We start from the raw sequence: 13,826 nt of genomic DNA on the forward strand, positions 1-13,826 counted from the left end.
TATATAACTAGCCTTATGAACCGATTCTGCATGTACAACCAGACTTAAAGTTTATAGTCTATGATGGTTCATAAATTTTTAGTATGTGGGTATTTTTGCACTTTGTAGTTTTCCTCAGTCACCCGTTGACCACGAACGCTGTAAAGAGTTCGAAACGTCGGGATGTATTATAAATTCAATGTACGCGATATAATCCGGTTTCATAGTTTTATTTCAAGTTTGTAACTCTTTATAATAATCGAAAATATCGAGGAAAGTTTAACGAATCCCTTCATTTCCCAAAATTACACAAAATTTTTGACGGAGTTTCTGGGAGGCTCGAGTCCTATTGAGTTGCGCTTTAAAGACTCAATACAGAACTCGACACGGGACATACTTTTATGTTATGTACTTGTATGTTACTTTTTAGGGTTCCCTAGCCAAATGGCAAAAAACGGAACCCTTATGGATTCGTCATGTCTGTCTGTCTGTCTGTCCGTTCGTAGGTATGTCACAGCCACTTTTTTCCGAAATGGGTTTCCCCATACTTAGAACTGAAACTCAAAAAAATTTTTTTTCATCAAACCCATAGGTACGTGTGGGGTATCTATGGATAGGTCTTCAATATTGAGGTTTTTAATATCATTTTTTTCTAAACTGAATAGTTTGCGCGAGAGACACTTCCAAAGTGGTAAAATGTGTGTCCCCCCCCCCTGTAACTTCTAAAATAAGAGAATGATAAAACTAAAAAAAATATATGATGTACATTACAATGCAAACTTCCACCGAAAATTAGTTTGAACGAGATCTAGTAAGTAGTTTTTTTTTAATACGACATAAATCGTAAACCGCAATTTTCCTTTCATTCAATCAAGTCGAATATAAAAAAAGTGTCCGACTCGCACTTGGCCGGTTTTTTTGTATTATATCCGAGTCTTTACTCGGATTTTTTTAAGCGCAGAGTCTCGTAAAAACGAGTCGAGGGTCCCAAAAGACTCGAGTTACGTACATTAATTTAACTAGACCTTCTTGAGATGATGCTGAGTTATATTGTAGCTTTTGGAATTCCCCCCTGTTTTATCCAAAAAGCCCTATGTATCCAACTACCATACTAACATATGTTCTTTTGTTTTTGGAAGAGCAGGTCCGATTCTAATGGAACAGCCCATTTGCAATCAATGAAACACCAAACAAACAATAATTAAGTGGATGCTCTTAAAAGTTTGGTCTTTCTTGCTGCTTTGATTGCTAATTTTGTGTAAGCAGATACTTATTTTTATGTAATAGGAAGCAAACGAGAAGGCGAACCGCCTGATGGGAAGCAGTCATCGCCGCCCATGGACATATCAACATCAGAAGAGCTACTTATGCGTTGCCAACCTTTGATAACCCTAAATACCTGCTACTTACTGAATGTCCCAAAACTAGCAAAGATATACATATTATAGAAAATTAAATTAGAAATATTAAGTCGATAAGCTGTGGTCTGAAAAAATTGTTGATTCATTTAACGGAATAAAATTATAAAATATTAAATAAGAGCCAAGAAGCGTACTCACGCTATGGAATAAAATTTACACTATAGGGGTTCTGCAGGCGACTATAAAAATTATGAAACAAAAGCGTTCCTACTTTCATCACTACACACTACACAGCATTAAACCAAAAAGACGAAAACATACAAAAAGTCATTGAAACATACGCCATTTTAGAAATGCGGCGTCAGCAAAAAATTCTAGAAAACATGTGGCATATCGCTCAGTCCATCCAGCTGTCATTTCACATTGTCAGTGGCCATATTTCACTTCAACACTTATTTCTACAATGTTTAAACATTGTTGTTAGAAACTGTACCATAGTGCGTTTAAAATAAGGCTTAGGTAAAAAATATAGGAAAATTTGCAACAAAAACAGGGTAGTTTGAAACGCGATGGACGCACTATCCATCATGTCTCACGGGATACAAGGTGTTTCATATTACCAAAGCTTACATTATGTGGGAAAACCAGTTTAAAAAGTGTTACTGAGATCCGTAAGTAACTATTCGTATTTTGCGGCTCATGTATACTTGGTTTTGCGAAGTTGGACTCTTTAGCAGTCGGAAAAGAGTCAAAACTAATTGCAGTTGCTTTTAATTACAACTAGCTTTTGCCCGCGACTTCGTCTGCGTGGAGTTAGTAATTTGGGTAGCATTATGTTTTATCCAATCTGCTTTTTATTAATTTCCCAACTTCCATCCCCCTTTTCACCCCTTTAAGGATGATTTCTGGGATAAAAAATACCCAATGTCCTTCTCCGGGACTCAAACTATCTCTATACCAAATTACAACTAAATCGGTTTAGTGGTTTAAGCGTGAAGAGGTAACATACAGACAGACACACTTTCGTATTTATAATATTAGTATGGATTTTCTACCATTTTCCAGTACCCGGTAACTTTGTTAGATATTTATGTTCAGTATAGCGATATTTTAAATTACCTATTCTTTGTTTACACTATCTAACTGAGGAAATAAGCTCCTCGTACAAGTGATGTATAAACTGTGTATAACCGCTATACCCTTATCCAATAAATATGTGAAAAGTACTCAAATTAACTACGAAAAAGACAGTAAAACTACAAAAAAACTTTAAAATATACTTTGCCATATATTATCCCACATCATAATGATTGACGGTTAGACCGAGCTCGGATATTTTTTTCCCATTTAAAAGCTCAACCTCAATCAAAAGGGGACGTTCGAAGCTTTTTAAAATGGAATCAGTTATACGTTATACACGAGTAACTTCTGCGGCTGTGTTCAAAGCTCGTTAGGTTTTATTTTTATATTATTTTACTTGATTTTAAAAGCCTTCGCTTTAGTAGTTTAGTATAAGTGGCGCCAACTGGTGTTCGGCGATCGTAAAATCTACGATGACGCTTGGTTAAAGACACTCGCAAGTAAGCGAGCCAAGTGTCATCAGCGCGACATCTGTTCGCCACGGGCACACTACACCTGAGTGTCTTGCCGTATTGCGGTTGCCGCTTCCGTATTGACTTTATAGCAGCCATTAAAAACGATGTAACCTTACCTGACACTGTTTGTATAGTCTGAAATATTTAGACTCAAAGGCCTATGATGATAAAGTGTAACGAATATATAATAATCTCCCAACTTTGGTCCAAAACTAACTCGATTGGTTGCGACAAATATTTGAATTCCTTAGTTATGAGGCTACATCGTTTTATTAATGGCGGAAAACATCCAGTAAATACTAAAAATAACCATTTTCCTGGGACCTATCAAGAGAGACAACGGCACGTGGAGGATACTCAAGAATGCCGAAATCGAGTTGTTGGGTGGACCCAATATTATCGGCGAAATGAAATCCCACAGACTTCGCTGGTTCGGTCACCTATTAAGAATGGGAGAGGATCGGGCTGCCAAAAGGGCGTAATTGGGAAGACCCACTGGTGGTCGCCCGGTAGGTCGGCCCAGATACCGCTGGGGAGACAGTATAGAAGCGGATCAGCAACAGGTTCAAGCCGATAACTGGCAGGAAACGGCGCAGGATCGGGAAAAATGGAGTGCTCTCGTTTCGGAGGCCAAGACCCTCTTTGGGTCGCTGAGCCATATTAGTTAGTTAGTTAACATTTAATAAGTGTTGCACTTTGTGAAACATAGTTGTAGTTACAATAATTATTAGTTGCTTAATGATTTTATGTTAGTGAAAAGTTTATTATGTTATTACCCCAAAATAAGGCATTTCCGTCCGTAAACCTACAGCCTTTTAAAAACGTAAAAACCCTTTAAGGGCATAAAGGTTTATTTACGACCCTTTTACTCGTAATATAAGTCGTTAGTACCCTAACGGCCACAATCTTCATTTTCTCGTATACACCCCATTTGCTGGATAACCTTGGAGATTGCTCGTGTTAGAAAGAGTTTAGTAATAGCACTTAATCCAGTTAAGTGTTCTTATCTAGTTTCAAAAGGTTTCGGAGCAATAAGCCAAATTTCAAGTATTAATTGGCATTCAGGAAAGACAATAATGGGATAGACTGTAATAAACAAATTAAATATTATATAATATAGCGTGCATAGCTGTTGCTGCGTAGCCTATGGACGCCTGTTACTCCAGAAGTGTTACATGCACGTTGTCGACCCTAATACTCCGCACCCTCGTTGAGCTCTGGCAACCTTACTCACCGGCAGGAGCACAACACTATGAGTAGGGTCTAGTATTATTTGGCTGCGGTTTTCTGTAAGGTGGAGGTCCTTCCCCAGTTGGGGTCTGCTCTAGATCTGGAATGACATCCGCTGTCCTGTGCCCTACCACACAACGCGATATGGCATTCACAGTGCCCATACCTCTCTTCGTGGTTAGTGTCCTTACTTTATCCTAAGGTCTATATACGCCAATCAATAAGGATTCGACTCTCTGGATTTGTGTTGTTTCATGTATTTTTGTGTTTGTTTCAAAAATTTTTTAAGGTCTTATAGCCGATATGATAAAAACGGAACCCTTATAATCTCTTCGTGTCCGTCAGTCCGTCCGTATGTCTGTCCGTATATCGCAGCAATTTAATTTGAAAACTATAATATGTATATTTTAATGAAATTTGGTACCGACATAGTTTTTGTGAGCTGCTATATATTGAGACAATGACGAATAAATGGATTCCTGTCCAGTGTTTCTCTAACAAGCGGCTAGTCCACATGTGTGTTCCCACACCGTGTTTATGCATCTCATCAGTATGCAACTATGCATAGTATGCATGCGTCCGTTTGCCTATGACACGGTGTGTCTTGGATTGAATCAATTTCTCGAAACTCCGTCAACAGGCGTCTATAAAAGACCCACAAAAAGTTTGACAAATTATTGTTACGAATATTTTTCCCACAGTCCTATCTATACATATAATAAAGCGGAAGAGGGTCGAAAGTCTGTACATGGAAGATATTAGAAAAAAAAATGGCTGGGGATACTTAGAATCGATAACAGAACACATTCCAACAGTTTTTAGAATTTTTGTCTGTTTATCTGTTTGTCTGTTTGTCTGTTTATCTGTTTATCTGTTTGTCTGTTTATTTGACCGCGCTATAAATGAAAACGGCTGAACGGATTTTGATGCAAACTTTACTAATCTGTCGAAAAAATCCACGACCAGGCTATAAAAATTTGAGAAATTTTACCCCTAAGGGGGTTAAAAAGGGGATGAAAGTTTGTATGGAGTTCAAGATTTATTTTAAGCTAGCAATTTGAAACTTCGTAAGAAGATATATTATTGAAATACAAGAAAACTAATTTCAGCGTTTTTGAAAATTCATCCCCTAAGGAGGTGAAATAGAGGTTGAAAGTTTGTATGGAATTCAATTTTTTTTTGAGTGCGTTACTTGAAACTTTGTATAATGGGCATATTATTATAATACAGGAAAAGTAATTTTAGCGTTTTCAAGAATTCGTCCCCAAACAGGGTTAAAAGGGGGTTGAAAGTTTGAATCCATTACAAATGCTTTGAAACTTCTTAGAAATGTATGATAGACGATTACAAAAAAACTAATTTTGACGTTTTTGGAAATTTAACCCCTCAGGGGGTTGAAAAGGGGATGAAAGTTTGTCTTGGGGTGCAAATTTTATTTTAAGCCAGGAACTTAAAACTTTGCAAAACGTTAATTATATTAAAAAGCAAGAAATTTTTTTTTCAGCGTTTTTAAAAATTCATCCCCCATGGAAAAAGGGGTTAAAAACTTTATCTTGATAACTATATCATTTTAGCTACTAGGCCAAGTTAGGTATCGTTTTTATATAAATCGGGTATGCCGAATTCATTTATGATATCAAAATGACACCATTCCCGAGTAAAAACACAAAAAATATGAAAAAAACTTTTTTTAATTTCTCTTTACGCTTAAACCGCTAAACCGATTTAGATAAAATTTGGTATAGAGATAGTTTGAGTCCCGTGGAAGAACATAGGGTAGTTTTTATCCAAAAAATGGAGACTGCGTTTGCATGGAGAAGCGGCCGTGCCCTTTCCTCTTAATAATGGTCACGAAGGTGGGTACTTTAAAAAAAATCATTTTTCAGTAAATGTCAAACGATTTGGGACTTATACGCGTTACCATGCCTTCCCGAACAAATTCGAATCTTTCGCGAAAGTCTCGCAATGCATTGCGGCCACAAGGGGCACGGTCTCAGGAGTCTAAGAAAAACCACGGTGAGAGACCCAGTGGCGCTCTAGCCAGGCAGGTCGCTTCGCTTTCGGCTGAAACGGCAAGCCAGCGCGAAGCTCGATTGTGATCCCAAATACATCGTACGCAATACATATGTAGGCGCAGATCCTGACGGAGTGTGGCGCCGGAGAAGCCGTGTTCATCCTGCGTATCCCCCTCATTCCGAGCAACTTCCCGTTCCGCTTTAAGCGCCTACAGGTCCCCGTGAGCGTCTGCTTCGCTATGACTATCAACAAGTCGTAGGGGCAGACGCTACGCAGTTGCATTTCCCATTTCCGAAAACAAAAAAAAGGGGCAGACACTGCCCGCCGCCGGCGTCATGCTTAGACTGATTTGACTGGAGGACCGATTTGGATGACATGATTTTGATGGGAACACCCAAATATTCCGAAATACGTTTTTCCGATTTTTATAACCACGACTTTCATAATCCCGATTATTTATAAGTCCGAAATATCAAAATTACGATTTTTAAAAACACGATGGAATAAAATCACGAATGTGCTATTTCCGAAAACTTTAAATCCGATTGTCACTTGACAGAAAGCTTAAAGTTCCGATTTTTTTTCCGAATTCCTAAATTCCGAAAAATCATTGTCCGATCGGAAATAAAATAATTCGGTATTCAGAAATTCGGTTTTTTACAAGATTGGAAAAATGAAGTCCGTGATATTCAAATGAAGACTCACGTTTTAGTAATTATTACGGGTACCTGTCATGCCGCGTCATGTTAAATTCGGCATAAAATATTTTTGGCATAAAAATTCGGCATAAATAAATTAGACAGAACTGCGAACCCAAACTGTTGCTAGAAGTGGGTTAGGTTAGGTTAGAACTGCGACCCCCAAGAAAACGAACTGTTGCCAGAAGTGGGTTAGGTTAGGTTAGAATTGCGACCCCCAAGAAAACGAACTGTTGCCAGAAAAGTGGGTTAGGTTAGGTTAGAACTGCGACCCCCAAGAAAACGAACTGTTGCCAAAAAAGTGGAAATTAAAAAATTTGGATATTTAAAATAGGAATCACGTAAATTCGGAATAAGGACAATTCCGAATTCGTGATTTTGAAAATCGTAAATGTTAAATTCGGTGTTTGCCACCATCGGAATTGTTATAGTCGGAATTATGTAGTTCGGAATTTACAAAATTCGGCTTTTTGGGTTTTCGGAATGATAAAATTCGACATTCTAAAATTCGGAATAATTTTTTTTCGGAAATATGTAGTGTACCCGATTTGGATAGGTACAGTCAAGGACGTAAAAATACAAAAATGGTACTGTATCGTTCGATATACACCTACTACTCTATGCCGTTTAAATCACGTCAAAAATTTGAATAAGGGCAAAAAAAAACATTTTGGAGTGTAATTTTATTTAGTGGTAGCAAAGAGGATGTAATATTATAGAGCGGTACTATCATAGTAAATTTTGTAACCACACTAAATTCACTGCCATCTATCGACACACTTTAAAACTAAAAATGAAGATTTAAAAAAATACGATAAAATGTATTTAAATATGGATAAATGTTTTTTATTTTATTTGCATTAATTACTTTTATTATTTTGACCCATGTTCTTTCACTGATATGCGTTAAAATCGTTAAATAATAACAAACGAAACCGTTAACGCCCTCTATACGAGAGTAGGCAAAAGGTAGTAGCGACATCTGATCGAGAATCAAATTTTCGTGATTTTCGAGGCACGTTTTTTCCTTAGACTGTATCCATCTATTACGGAGTTATATCTATCTTTGGTGGTAGGTACCTAATTGTAAAATATTTTATCTGGACTACAGTCCTCTAGCGTATCCATTTGTCAACTTTACTTTAAGTTCGTCTCCAGAGGACAGAGAGATAAATTAGGGGTGAATTAGCCGCTTACTGACACAGACCGAATTCCACGCAGGCGAAGCCGCGGGCACAGCTAGTATTTAATAAAACGTATCTCCAAAATATTCCCATTTATCTTTGTTACGCAAACGCAAAGTTTGTTACAATTATCGACAAAATGTGGCAGTAAAAAAAAATGTTAGAAATTTCACTATGCTGACAAATTTAATGATACCTGTAAATGTCAATGTTCTGCATTTTCGAGTAGATAACTAAGCACAGTACGTAGCATCAATACATATTGACTTGTTGGCTAAGGTGGTGGAGTCTCATTCGATACCCCTCTAAGTATGAGCGACTTGTATGGCTCCGCCAGTTTAAAAAATGTTAAGGAAAACAGCCGGAAATGATATGTGACATTTTCAATCAAAAGGTACCACATTGTCGCTTACCATAAGGACGAAATTGGATTGTATTTTTATACGAATAACCTATCAGAGCGTCCTTATGGCAAGCGGCAATGTGGTACCTTTTGATTGAAAACGGCACATATGTTGTCCAAACTAAAACGCACACACATCGCTCAGACAATAAAATTAAAGATTTAAAACTTTCGCGTTTTGAACACATATTAAATCACATTTAAAATCTGGTCTATGGCGAATTTATTTTGTTACCTATATTTACCGAAATAAATATAATAAAATAAATAAATTCGCGATAGACCCGATTTTAAATGTGATTTAATATGTGTAATAAAATTAAAGGGTTTTTTGTCTTGGATTTGAAAGTCTCGGTTGACTGGTCTTTAGCCGAATCAAAACCCCTTTCACACATGGCTGCTTTTACACCGTAAACCCCTAATCTACCCGCTTAAGAAACCGCATTAAGTAAATTAGTACCCTTTACCACCTTAGCTTATCAAATGTAAGGACTAAGGACACACATTAAAAGCTTAATAATACAAATGAGTTTGGAGTTGATAATAGGCGTTATCTGAGGAATTGAATAGGGACCTATTTAACAAAAGGGATATAATTAATGAATCAACTTAGAGTTTAGACCTTACTAAATATCTCCTACTAGTATATCTAATAAAGGGTATGATTATCAATCAACCGAACGGCATATATGAAGAAGTTAGAATCAAAATCAGAATCAGAATCAAAATCAGAATCAGAATCAGAATCAGAATGCTTTATTTGTAGAGGCGTAGTTATTTGTTTTACAAGGGGATAAAGTTATTATTTAACTCGTGCTAATGATACCTGAACAAGCGAAAGGTTCCAAAATGGAACCACGAGCGTGGCGAGTGGCACTTACCATGAAGTGGGATTGTGGTCAAATGCTAACCGTTATCCAAAAAAAATATGTGCTTCAAATCTTGCAAGTTAAATTTAAACCGCTTGCTAGTATCTGATTCAGATGAAATTTGGAGTACTTCCGTAGTAATAGGGTAGTTGACACATGTATGTTGAATTTTTTAACTAAATCTAGTAAAATGAATAGAAAATGAGCAATTTATCACAATAAATTGGAAACTTATAAAATATGTGGGATTATTAAAAAAATACAAGACCTCAAAGTTTCGAAAAATAGTAGATTGTGTCACAAGGGAGCAAAATGACATATTTACGGCGAGGGCGTACAATTGAATCCTAAACGAAGCGAAGTATTCTATAATAGAATCCCGAGAGTAGCGAGGGGTTCTAAAGTAGAATCCTGAGCGTAGTGAGGGATTCGAGTGTGTTACGCCTAAGATGGAAATAATTTTGCTACCATGTGACACATATTGATTTTCATATCACCTATGAGGTAATTATAATGTTTAAAACTATTATTTAAGCTAAAAAAAAAATGTGAAAAAAATCAAAAAAAAGAGTGTCCTAAAACAGAAAAGTGTTACTTTGATCCCTCCTAGCAGGGAAGAAAAAGCCCTTTTTCGAATTGGTGATGTGAAACAAAACTTTTTCTTTTAACTTTCGAATAGGAAAAAAATACCGGTACCATTCGATTCGATACCATAGGCCTATTTGAATATAATATATTTTGACTCTTGACTCTATTAGTTAGTATGACAGCGTACGTCTGCGACCTTTAAAACTGTTATCTTTCTAAACATATAAGAGAACCCTATCACAGAACTTTCGAACATTACCTAAAATTTATCACCCAACTTCCGCAAATCCTTTTCGCGTTTTAACTTTTTTATCTGGAAACTTCATATAGTACGTTATATCCGTTTATATCGACAGGACGATATATCACCCTGCATCGTTACATATCGTCCCAGTTATATCACTAGCTCACAGAACGAAAACCAAAAATTGCCAATGGGAGAAAATAATTGTAGTTATAGTGAATGGTGTATATTCGGCTCGGCTATCAGTAATTGATCTATTTATGGTTTATGGTTTAAGAATTTATTTCTCCAAAAGTATATTACAATTCACTTATATAGAGAAATACAAACAAACATTATTCTTTCTTATCCTCGAACCTTCAAGCTTCAACCTTTTTTAGGGTTCCGTACCCAAAGGGTAAAAACGGGACCCTATTACTAAGACTCCGCTGTCCGTCTGTCCGTCTATCCGTCTGTCTGTCTGTCCGTCTGTCCGTCTGTCCGTCTGTCCGTCTGTCCGTCTGTCCATCTGTCTGTCACCAGGCTGTATCTCATGAACCGTAATAGTAGTTGAAATTTTTACAGATGATGTATTTCTGTTGCCGCTATAACAACAAATACTAAAAAGTACGGAACCCTCGGTGCGCGAGTCCTCGCACTTGTCCGGTTTTTTTTGTTCAACCTTGTGGAAACTATATGCGAGACCAAATACTGACAAAATCCAAAACGAAATACAGAAGTTGATTTCACTTTGTTTCAAGCTTCGTATGTAAAATTTTGATTCGTTCTATTTTTTTTGTATTTATTAAAATTTCTGGTAACGAAAACTAGTATCAGAGACATATACGAATATATGTTACATTAAAAACTACGCCTTTTTTTAAACTAGATAAAACATATTTCATAAATGAAAAAGCACTCCGTAATCAAAAAGATTAAATCGAATGAAAACAAACTGTATTGAACGAACGAACGAATGAAGAATGAATGATGGATCGCCACTCGCTCGCAGTATTGTATTGTTTGTGAATGGAAATGGATTTCTTGCTTTAATATGATTTAGATATACCGAGGAAAAAAAGAGTTAAAAACGCATTTAAACGAAATCTGCTTTTAGCTACAATGATATTTAGAAAAATAGAGAAACAGCAGTTTGGATAATTTTGCGATTCACGCATTGCTTAAGGATTCCATTCACCACGCAATAAATCACTTAAGATTTTGGATACATTGCGGCATTTGATCGATAAATAAATAATAAATAAAATAAATATTTTGGGACAATCTTACACAGAAAATTCGTTGTAGTAGTTTCTTAATCGGCAATTGTGCCATTCTCAACCAAAAGGGTACTTATTGTCGGTTGTCAATAAGGCGCTATTTCCATATAACTTCAATTTGAAATCAACCTTATCGATTAGCGACAATGTGGTACCTTTTGGTTGAAAATGTCACATAATTTTGATTGAAAATCGCATGCGATTTGTTGCAAGGCCTGTGAAGCCTATTGAGATGTATTAGATTTACACCATAACGCGGTAATTTTAATAAGTATGTTAAAAATCTATTAACAAACACAAGTTGACTAAAGTCCCACACTAGGGGAGACCGAGGAAAGTTGTGACATCGTCGATTTATTGGAATCTATTTACTAATAACGAGCTCGCGATAGCGCGCGTTTGTTAGTCCAAGTTACTAGCTAACAAACGCGCACTGTTGCGAGCTCACTAAGTGTTAAGAGGCTCCAAAAAATCGACTATGTCACAATTCTCCTCTGTCACAACTCACCTCGGTCTCCCCTAAGCTAATATAATAATATGCTATCAAATCGTTGCAGACTTTTCTTGGTCTAACTAGAAAGTTTGGCAGTTTTCATGATAGCAGATGTCAGTGCCATTTTTGTTATGTTTGTCGTAATTATTCTTTAAATTTGGATTGTTTTATTGCGTGATATTGTCAATCTTGTGACATTGCTCATGAAAAGAAAAAGTTCGGGCTCAAAATAGATTTCGTGACCATATATTTTTTTTATTCAAATAACTTTATTTTGGATTAAGTATGATACAAATGATGAAAATTTTCTATATTATATTCTGTTCGGTGTCGTGTGGTAAAACACCTTGTATCTAAGTATAAAATGTATGATTGGACGAATGACAGAGTGGTTTTATGACTACATCATTTTAAGTTCTGACGTTGGCTCTCTTTGCATGTTCTACCGTCTGTACAATGGGGAATGTTCCGAAGAACTTTTTGATCTGGTGCCATCGTCTCGTTTCTATCACCGCACCTCCCGCCAAAGGAGCAAAGCTCATCCTCACTTCTTAGACACATGGCGCACCATGAATAAGCGGGCATCCCGCTCGTTTCTTCCCAGAACGTGCAGAATGTGGAATGAGTTGCCTCCTGAGGTATTTCCTTTGTGCTACGACATGGGATTCTTCAAGAAGCGGGTATTTAGGGTTCTCAAGGGTCGGCAATGCTTAAGTGGCTCCTGTGATGTTGCTTACGTCCATGGGCGACGATGACTGCTTCCCATCAGGCGGCTCGTCTGCTCGTTTGCTGAACATCACATAAAAAAAAAAAAATAGAATTTTAATGGAATTATACGACCATTTATTAATGAAACATTGCGCATTCAATTAATTGAAACACTTGTTCTGTCCAAACTAAATTATATGGACTTAGTGTATGGCCCGCGTCTCTTATCAAAAACGAAGCGACTTATACAAAGGGTACAAAATGCCTGTGCCCGGTTCTGCTTCAATATCCCTCCAAGGGCCCACGTTTCTCCATTTCTGAACAAACACAATATACTAAAAATGCTGCATCGTCGGAAGCTTCATCTAGCGGGTCTCCTTTTTGGCGTAGTAAAACACAGATCCCCGTCATATCTCTTCGAGAAGTTGTCTTGGATGTCCACTCGTAGGTCACTTGGAGCACGCAATTGCAGTGTACAATTGATGACACCTCAACATGCGTCGGCGGCTTTTCGTGGGAGCTTTAGGTATGTAGCGACCAAGTGCTGGAACATTATCCCCCCTCCAATCAGGAACCTACAAAGTTTAACAAGTTTTAAAACTAAACTTAAAATACTTATACTTCAACACCAGCAGTCACAGGAGGCATTACGACATGACACAAGTTGCTTTTAATATAATTTTAATAGAATATAATGTAATATAATTTTAGTCATAGTTACATATTTTACATATAGCCAAGTCAATAATAATGTATACCTGTTTTTTCTGTCCTTTATACACGGTCACCCAACGCGTCTGTATATAGTTGTTGTTGTAATGAATTTCTTTGCTGTCCCACATTACAATTGCCCGTGTGGTTATATTCTTGTAGCTATCTCGTTATTTATTTTCCTTAATACGAGTATATGTAATTCCCTTAGTGCACAGTATAAACTCCCAACTATATCACTCCATGGTCAACTGCTGAAACTTTCACCTCGACAAAGTAAATATCACCACTTTTGTTCTGTTGTACTTGTTTTATCTCTTTTGTTAATTGTACATTTAAACGTATGAAAGGCAAAATATATTTTATCGCGTTGTACGGCATAGCCATTTCTTATTCTCATACACATGTTGTTGTCAATAATGACATTGTCAAGTACTGCCATAGACAGTAGACAAGATGGCGCTGGTCGCTGCTGCAAAGGCTGCGTT

At 36.9% G+C, this 13,826-nt stretch overlaps 1 protein-coding gene and 1 long non-coding RNA gene across 2 annotated transcripts in view; one reads left to right on the forward strand and one right to left on the reverse strand.

Moving 5' to 3' along the window:
- LOC134750580 (alpha-2C adrenergic receptor) overlaps positions 1 to 13,826 on the reverse strand; it is a 661,861-nt gene that overhangs the window by 206,845 nt on the left and 441,190 nt on the right. The window lies entirely within an intron of this gene.
- Positions 517 to 827, forward strand: LOC134750589 (uncharacterized). The gene is made up of 2 exons (XR_010128566.1): positions 517 to 577; positions 612 to 827. It is a non-coding gene; the product is annotated as an uncharacterized LOC134750589 (long non-coding RNA).

Source organism: Cydia strobilella, chromosome 20, assembly GCF_947568885.1.
Source record: "Cydia strobilella chromosome 20, ilCydStro3.1, whole genome shotgun sequence".
In the NCBI taxonomy this organism is placed as follows: Eukaryota; Metazoa; Arthropoda; class Insecta; order Lepidoptera; family Tortricidae; genus Cydia; species Cydia strobilella.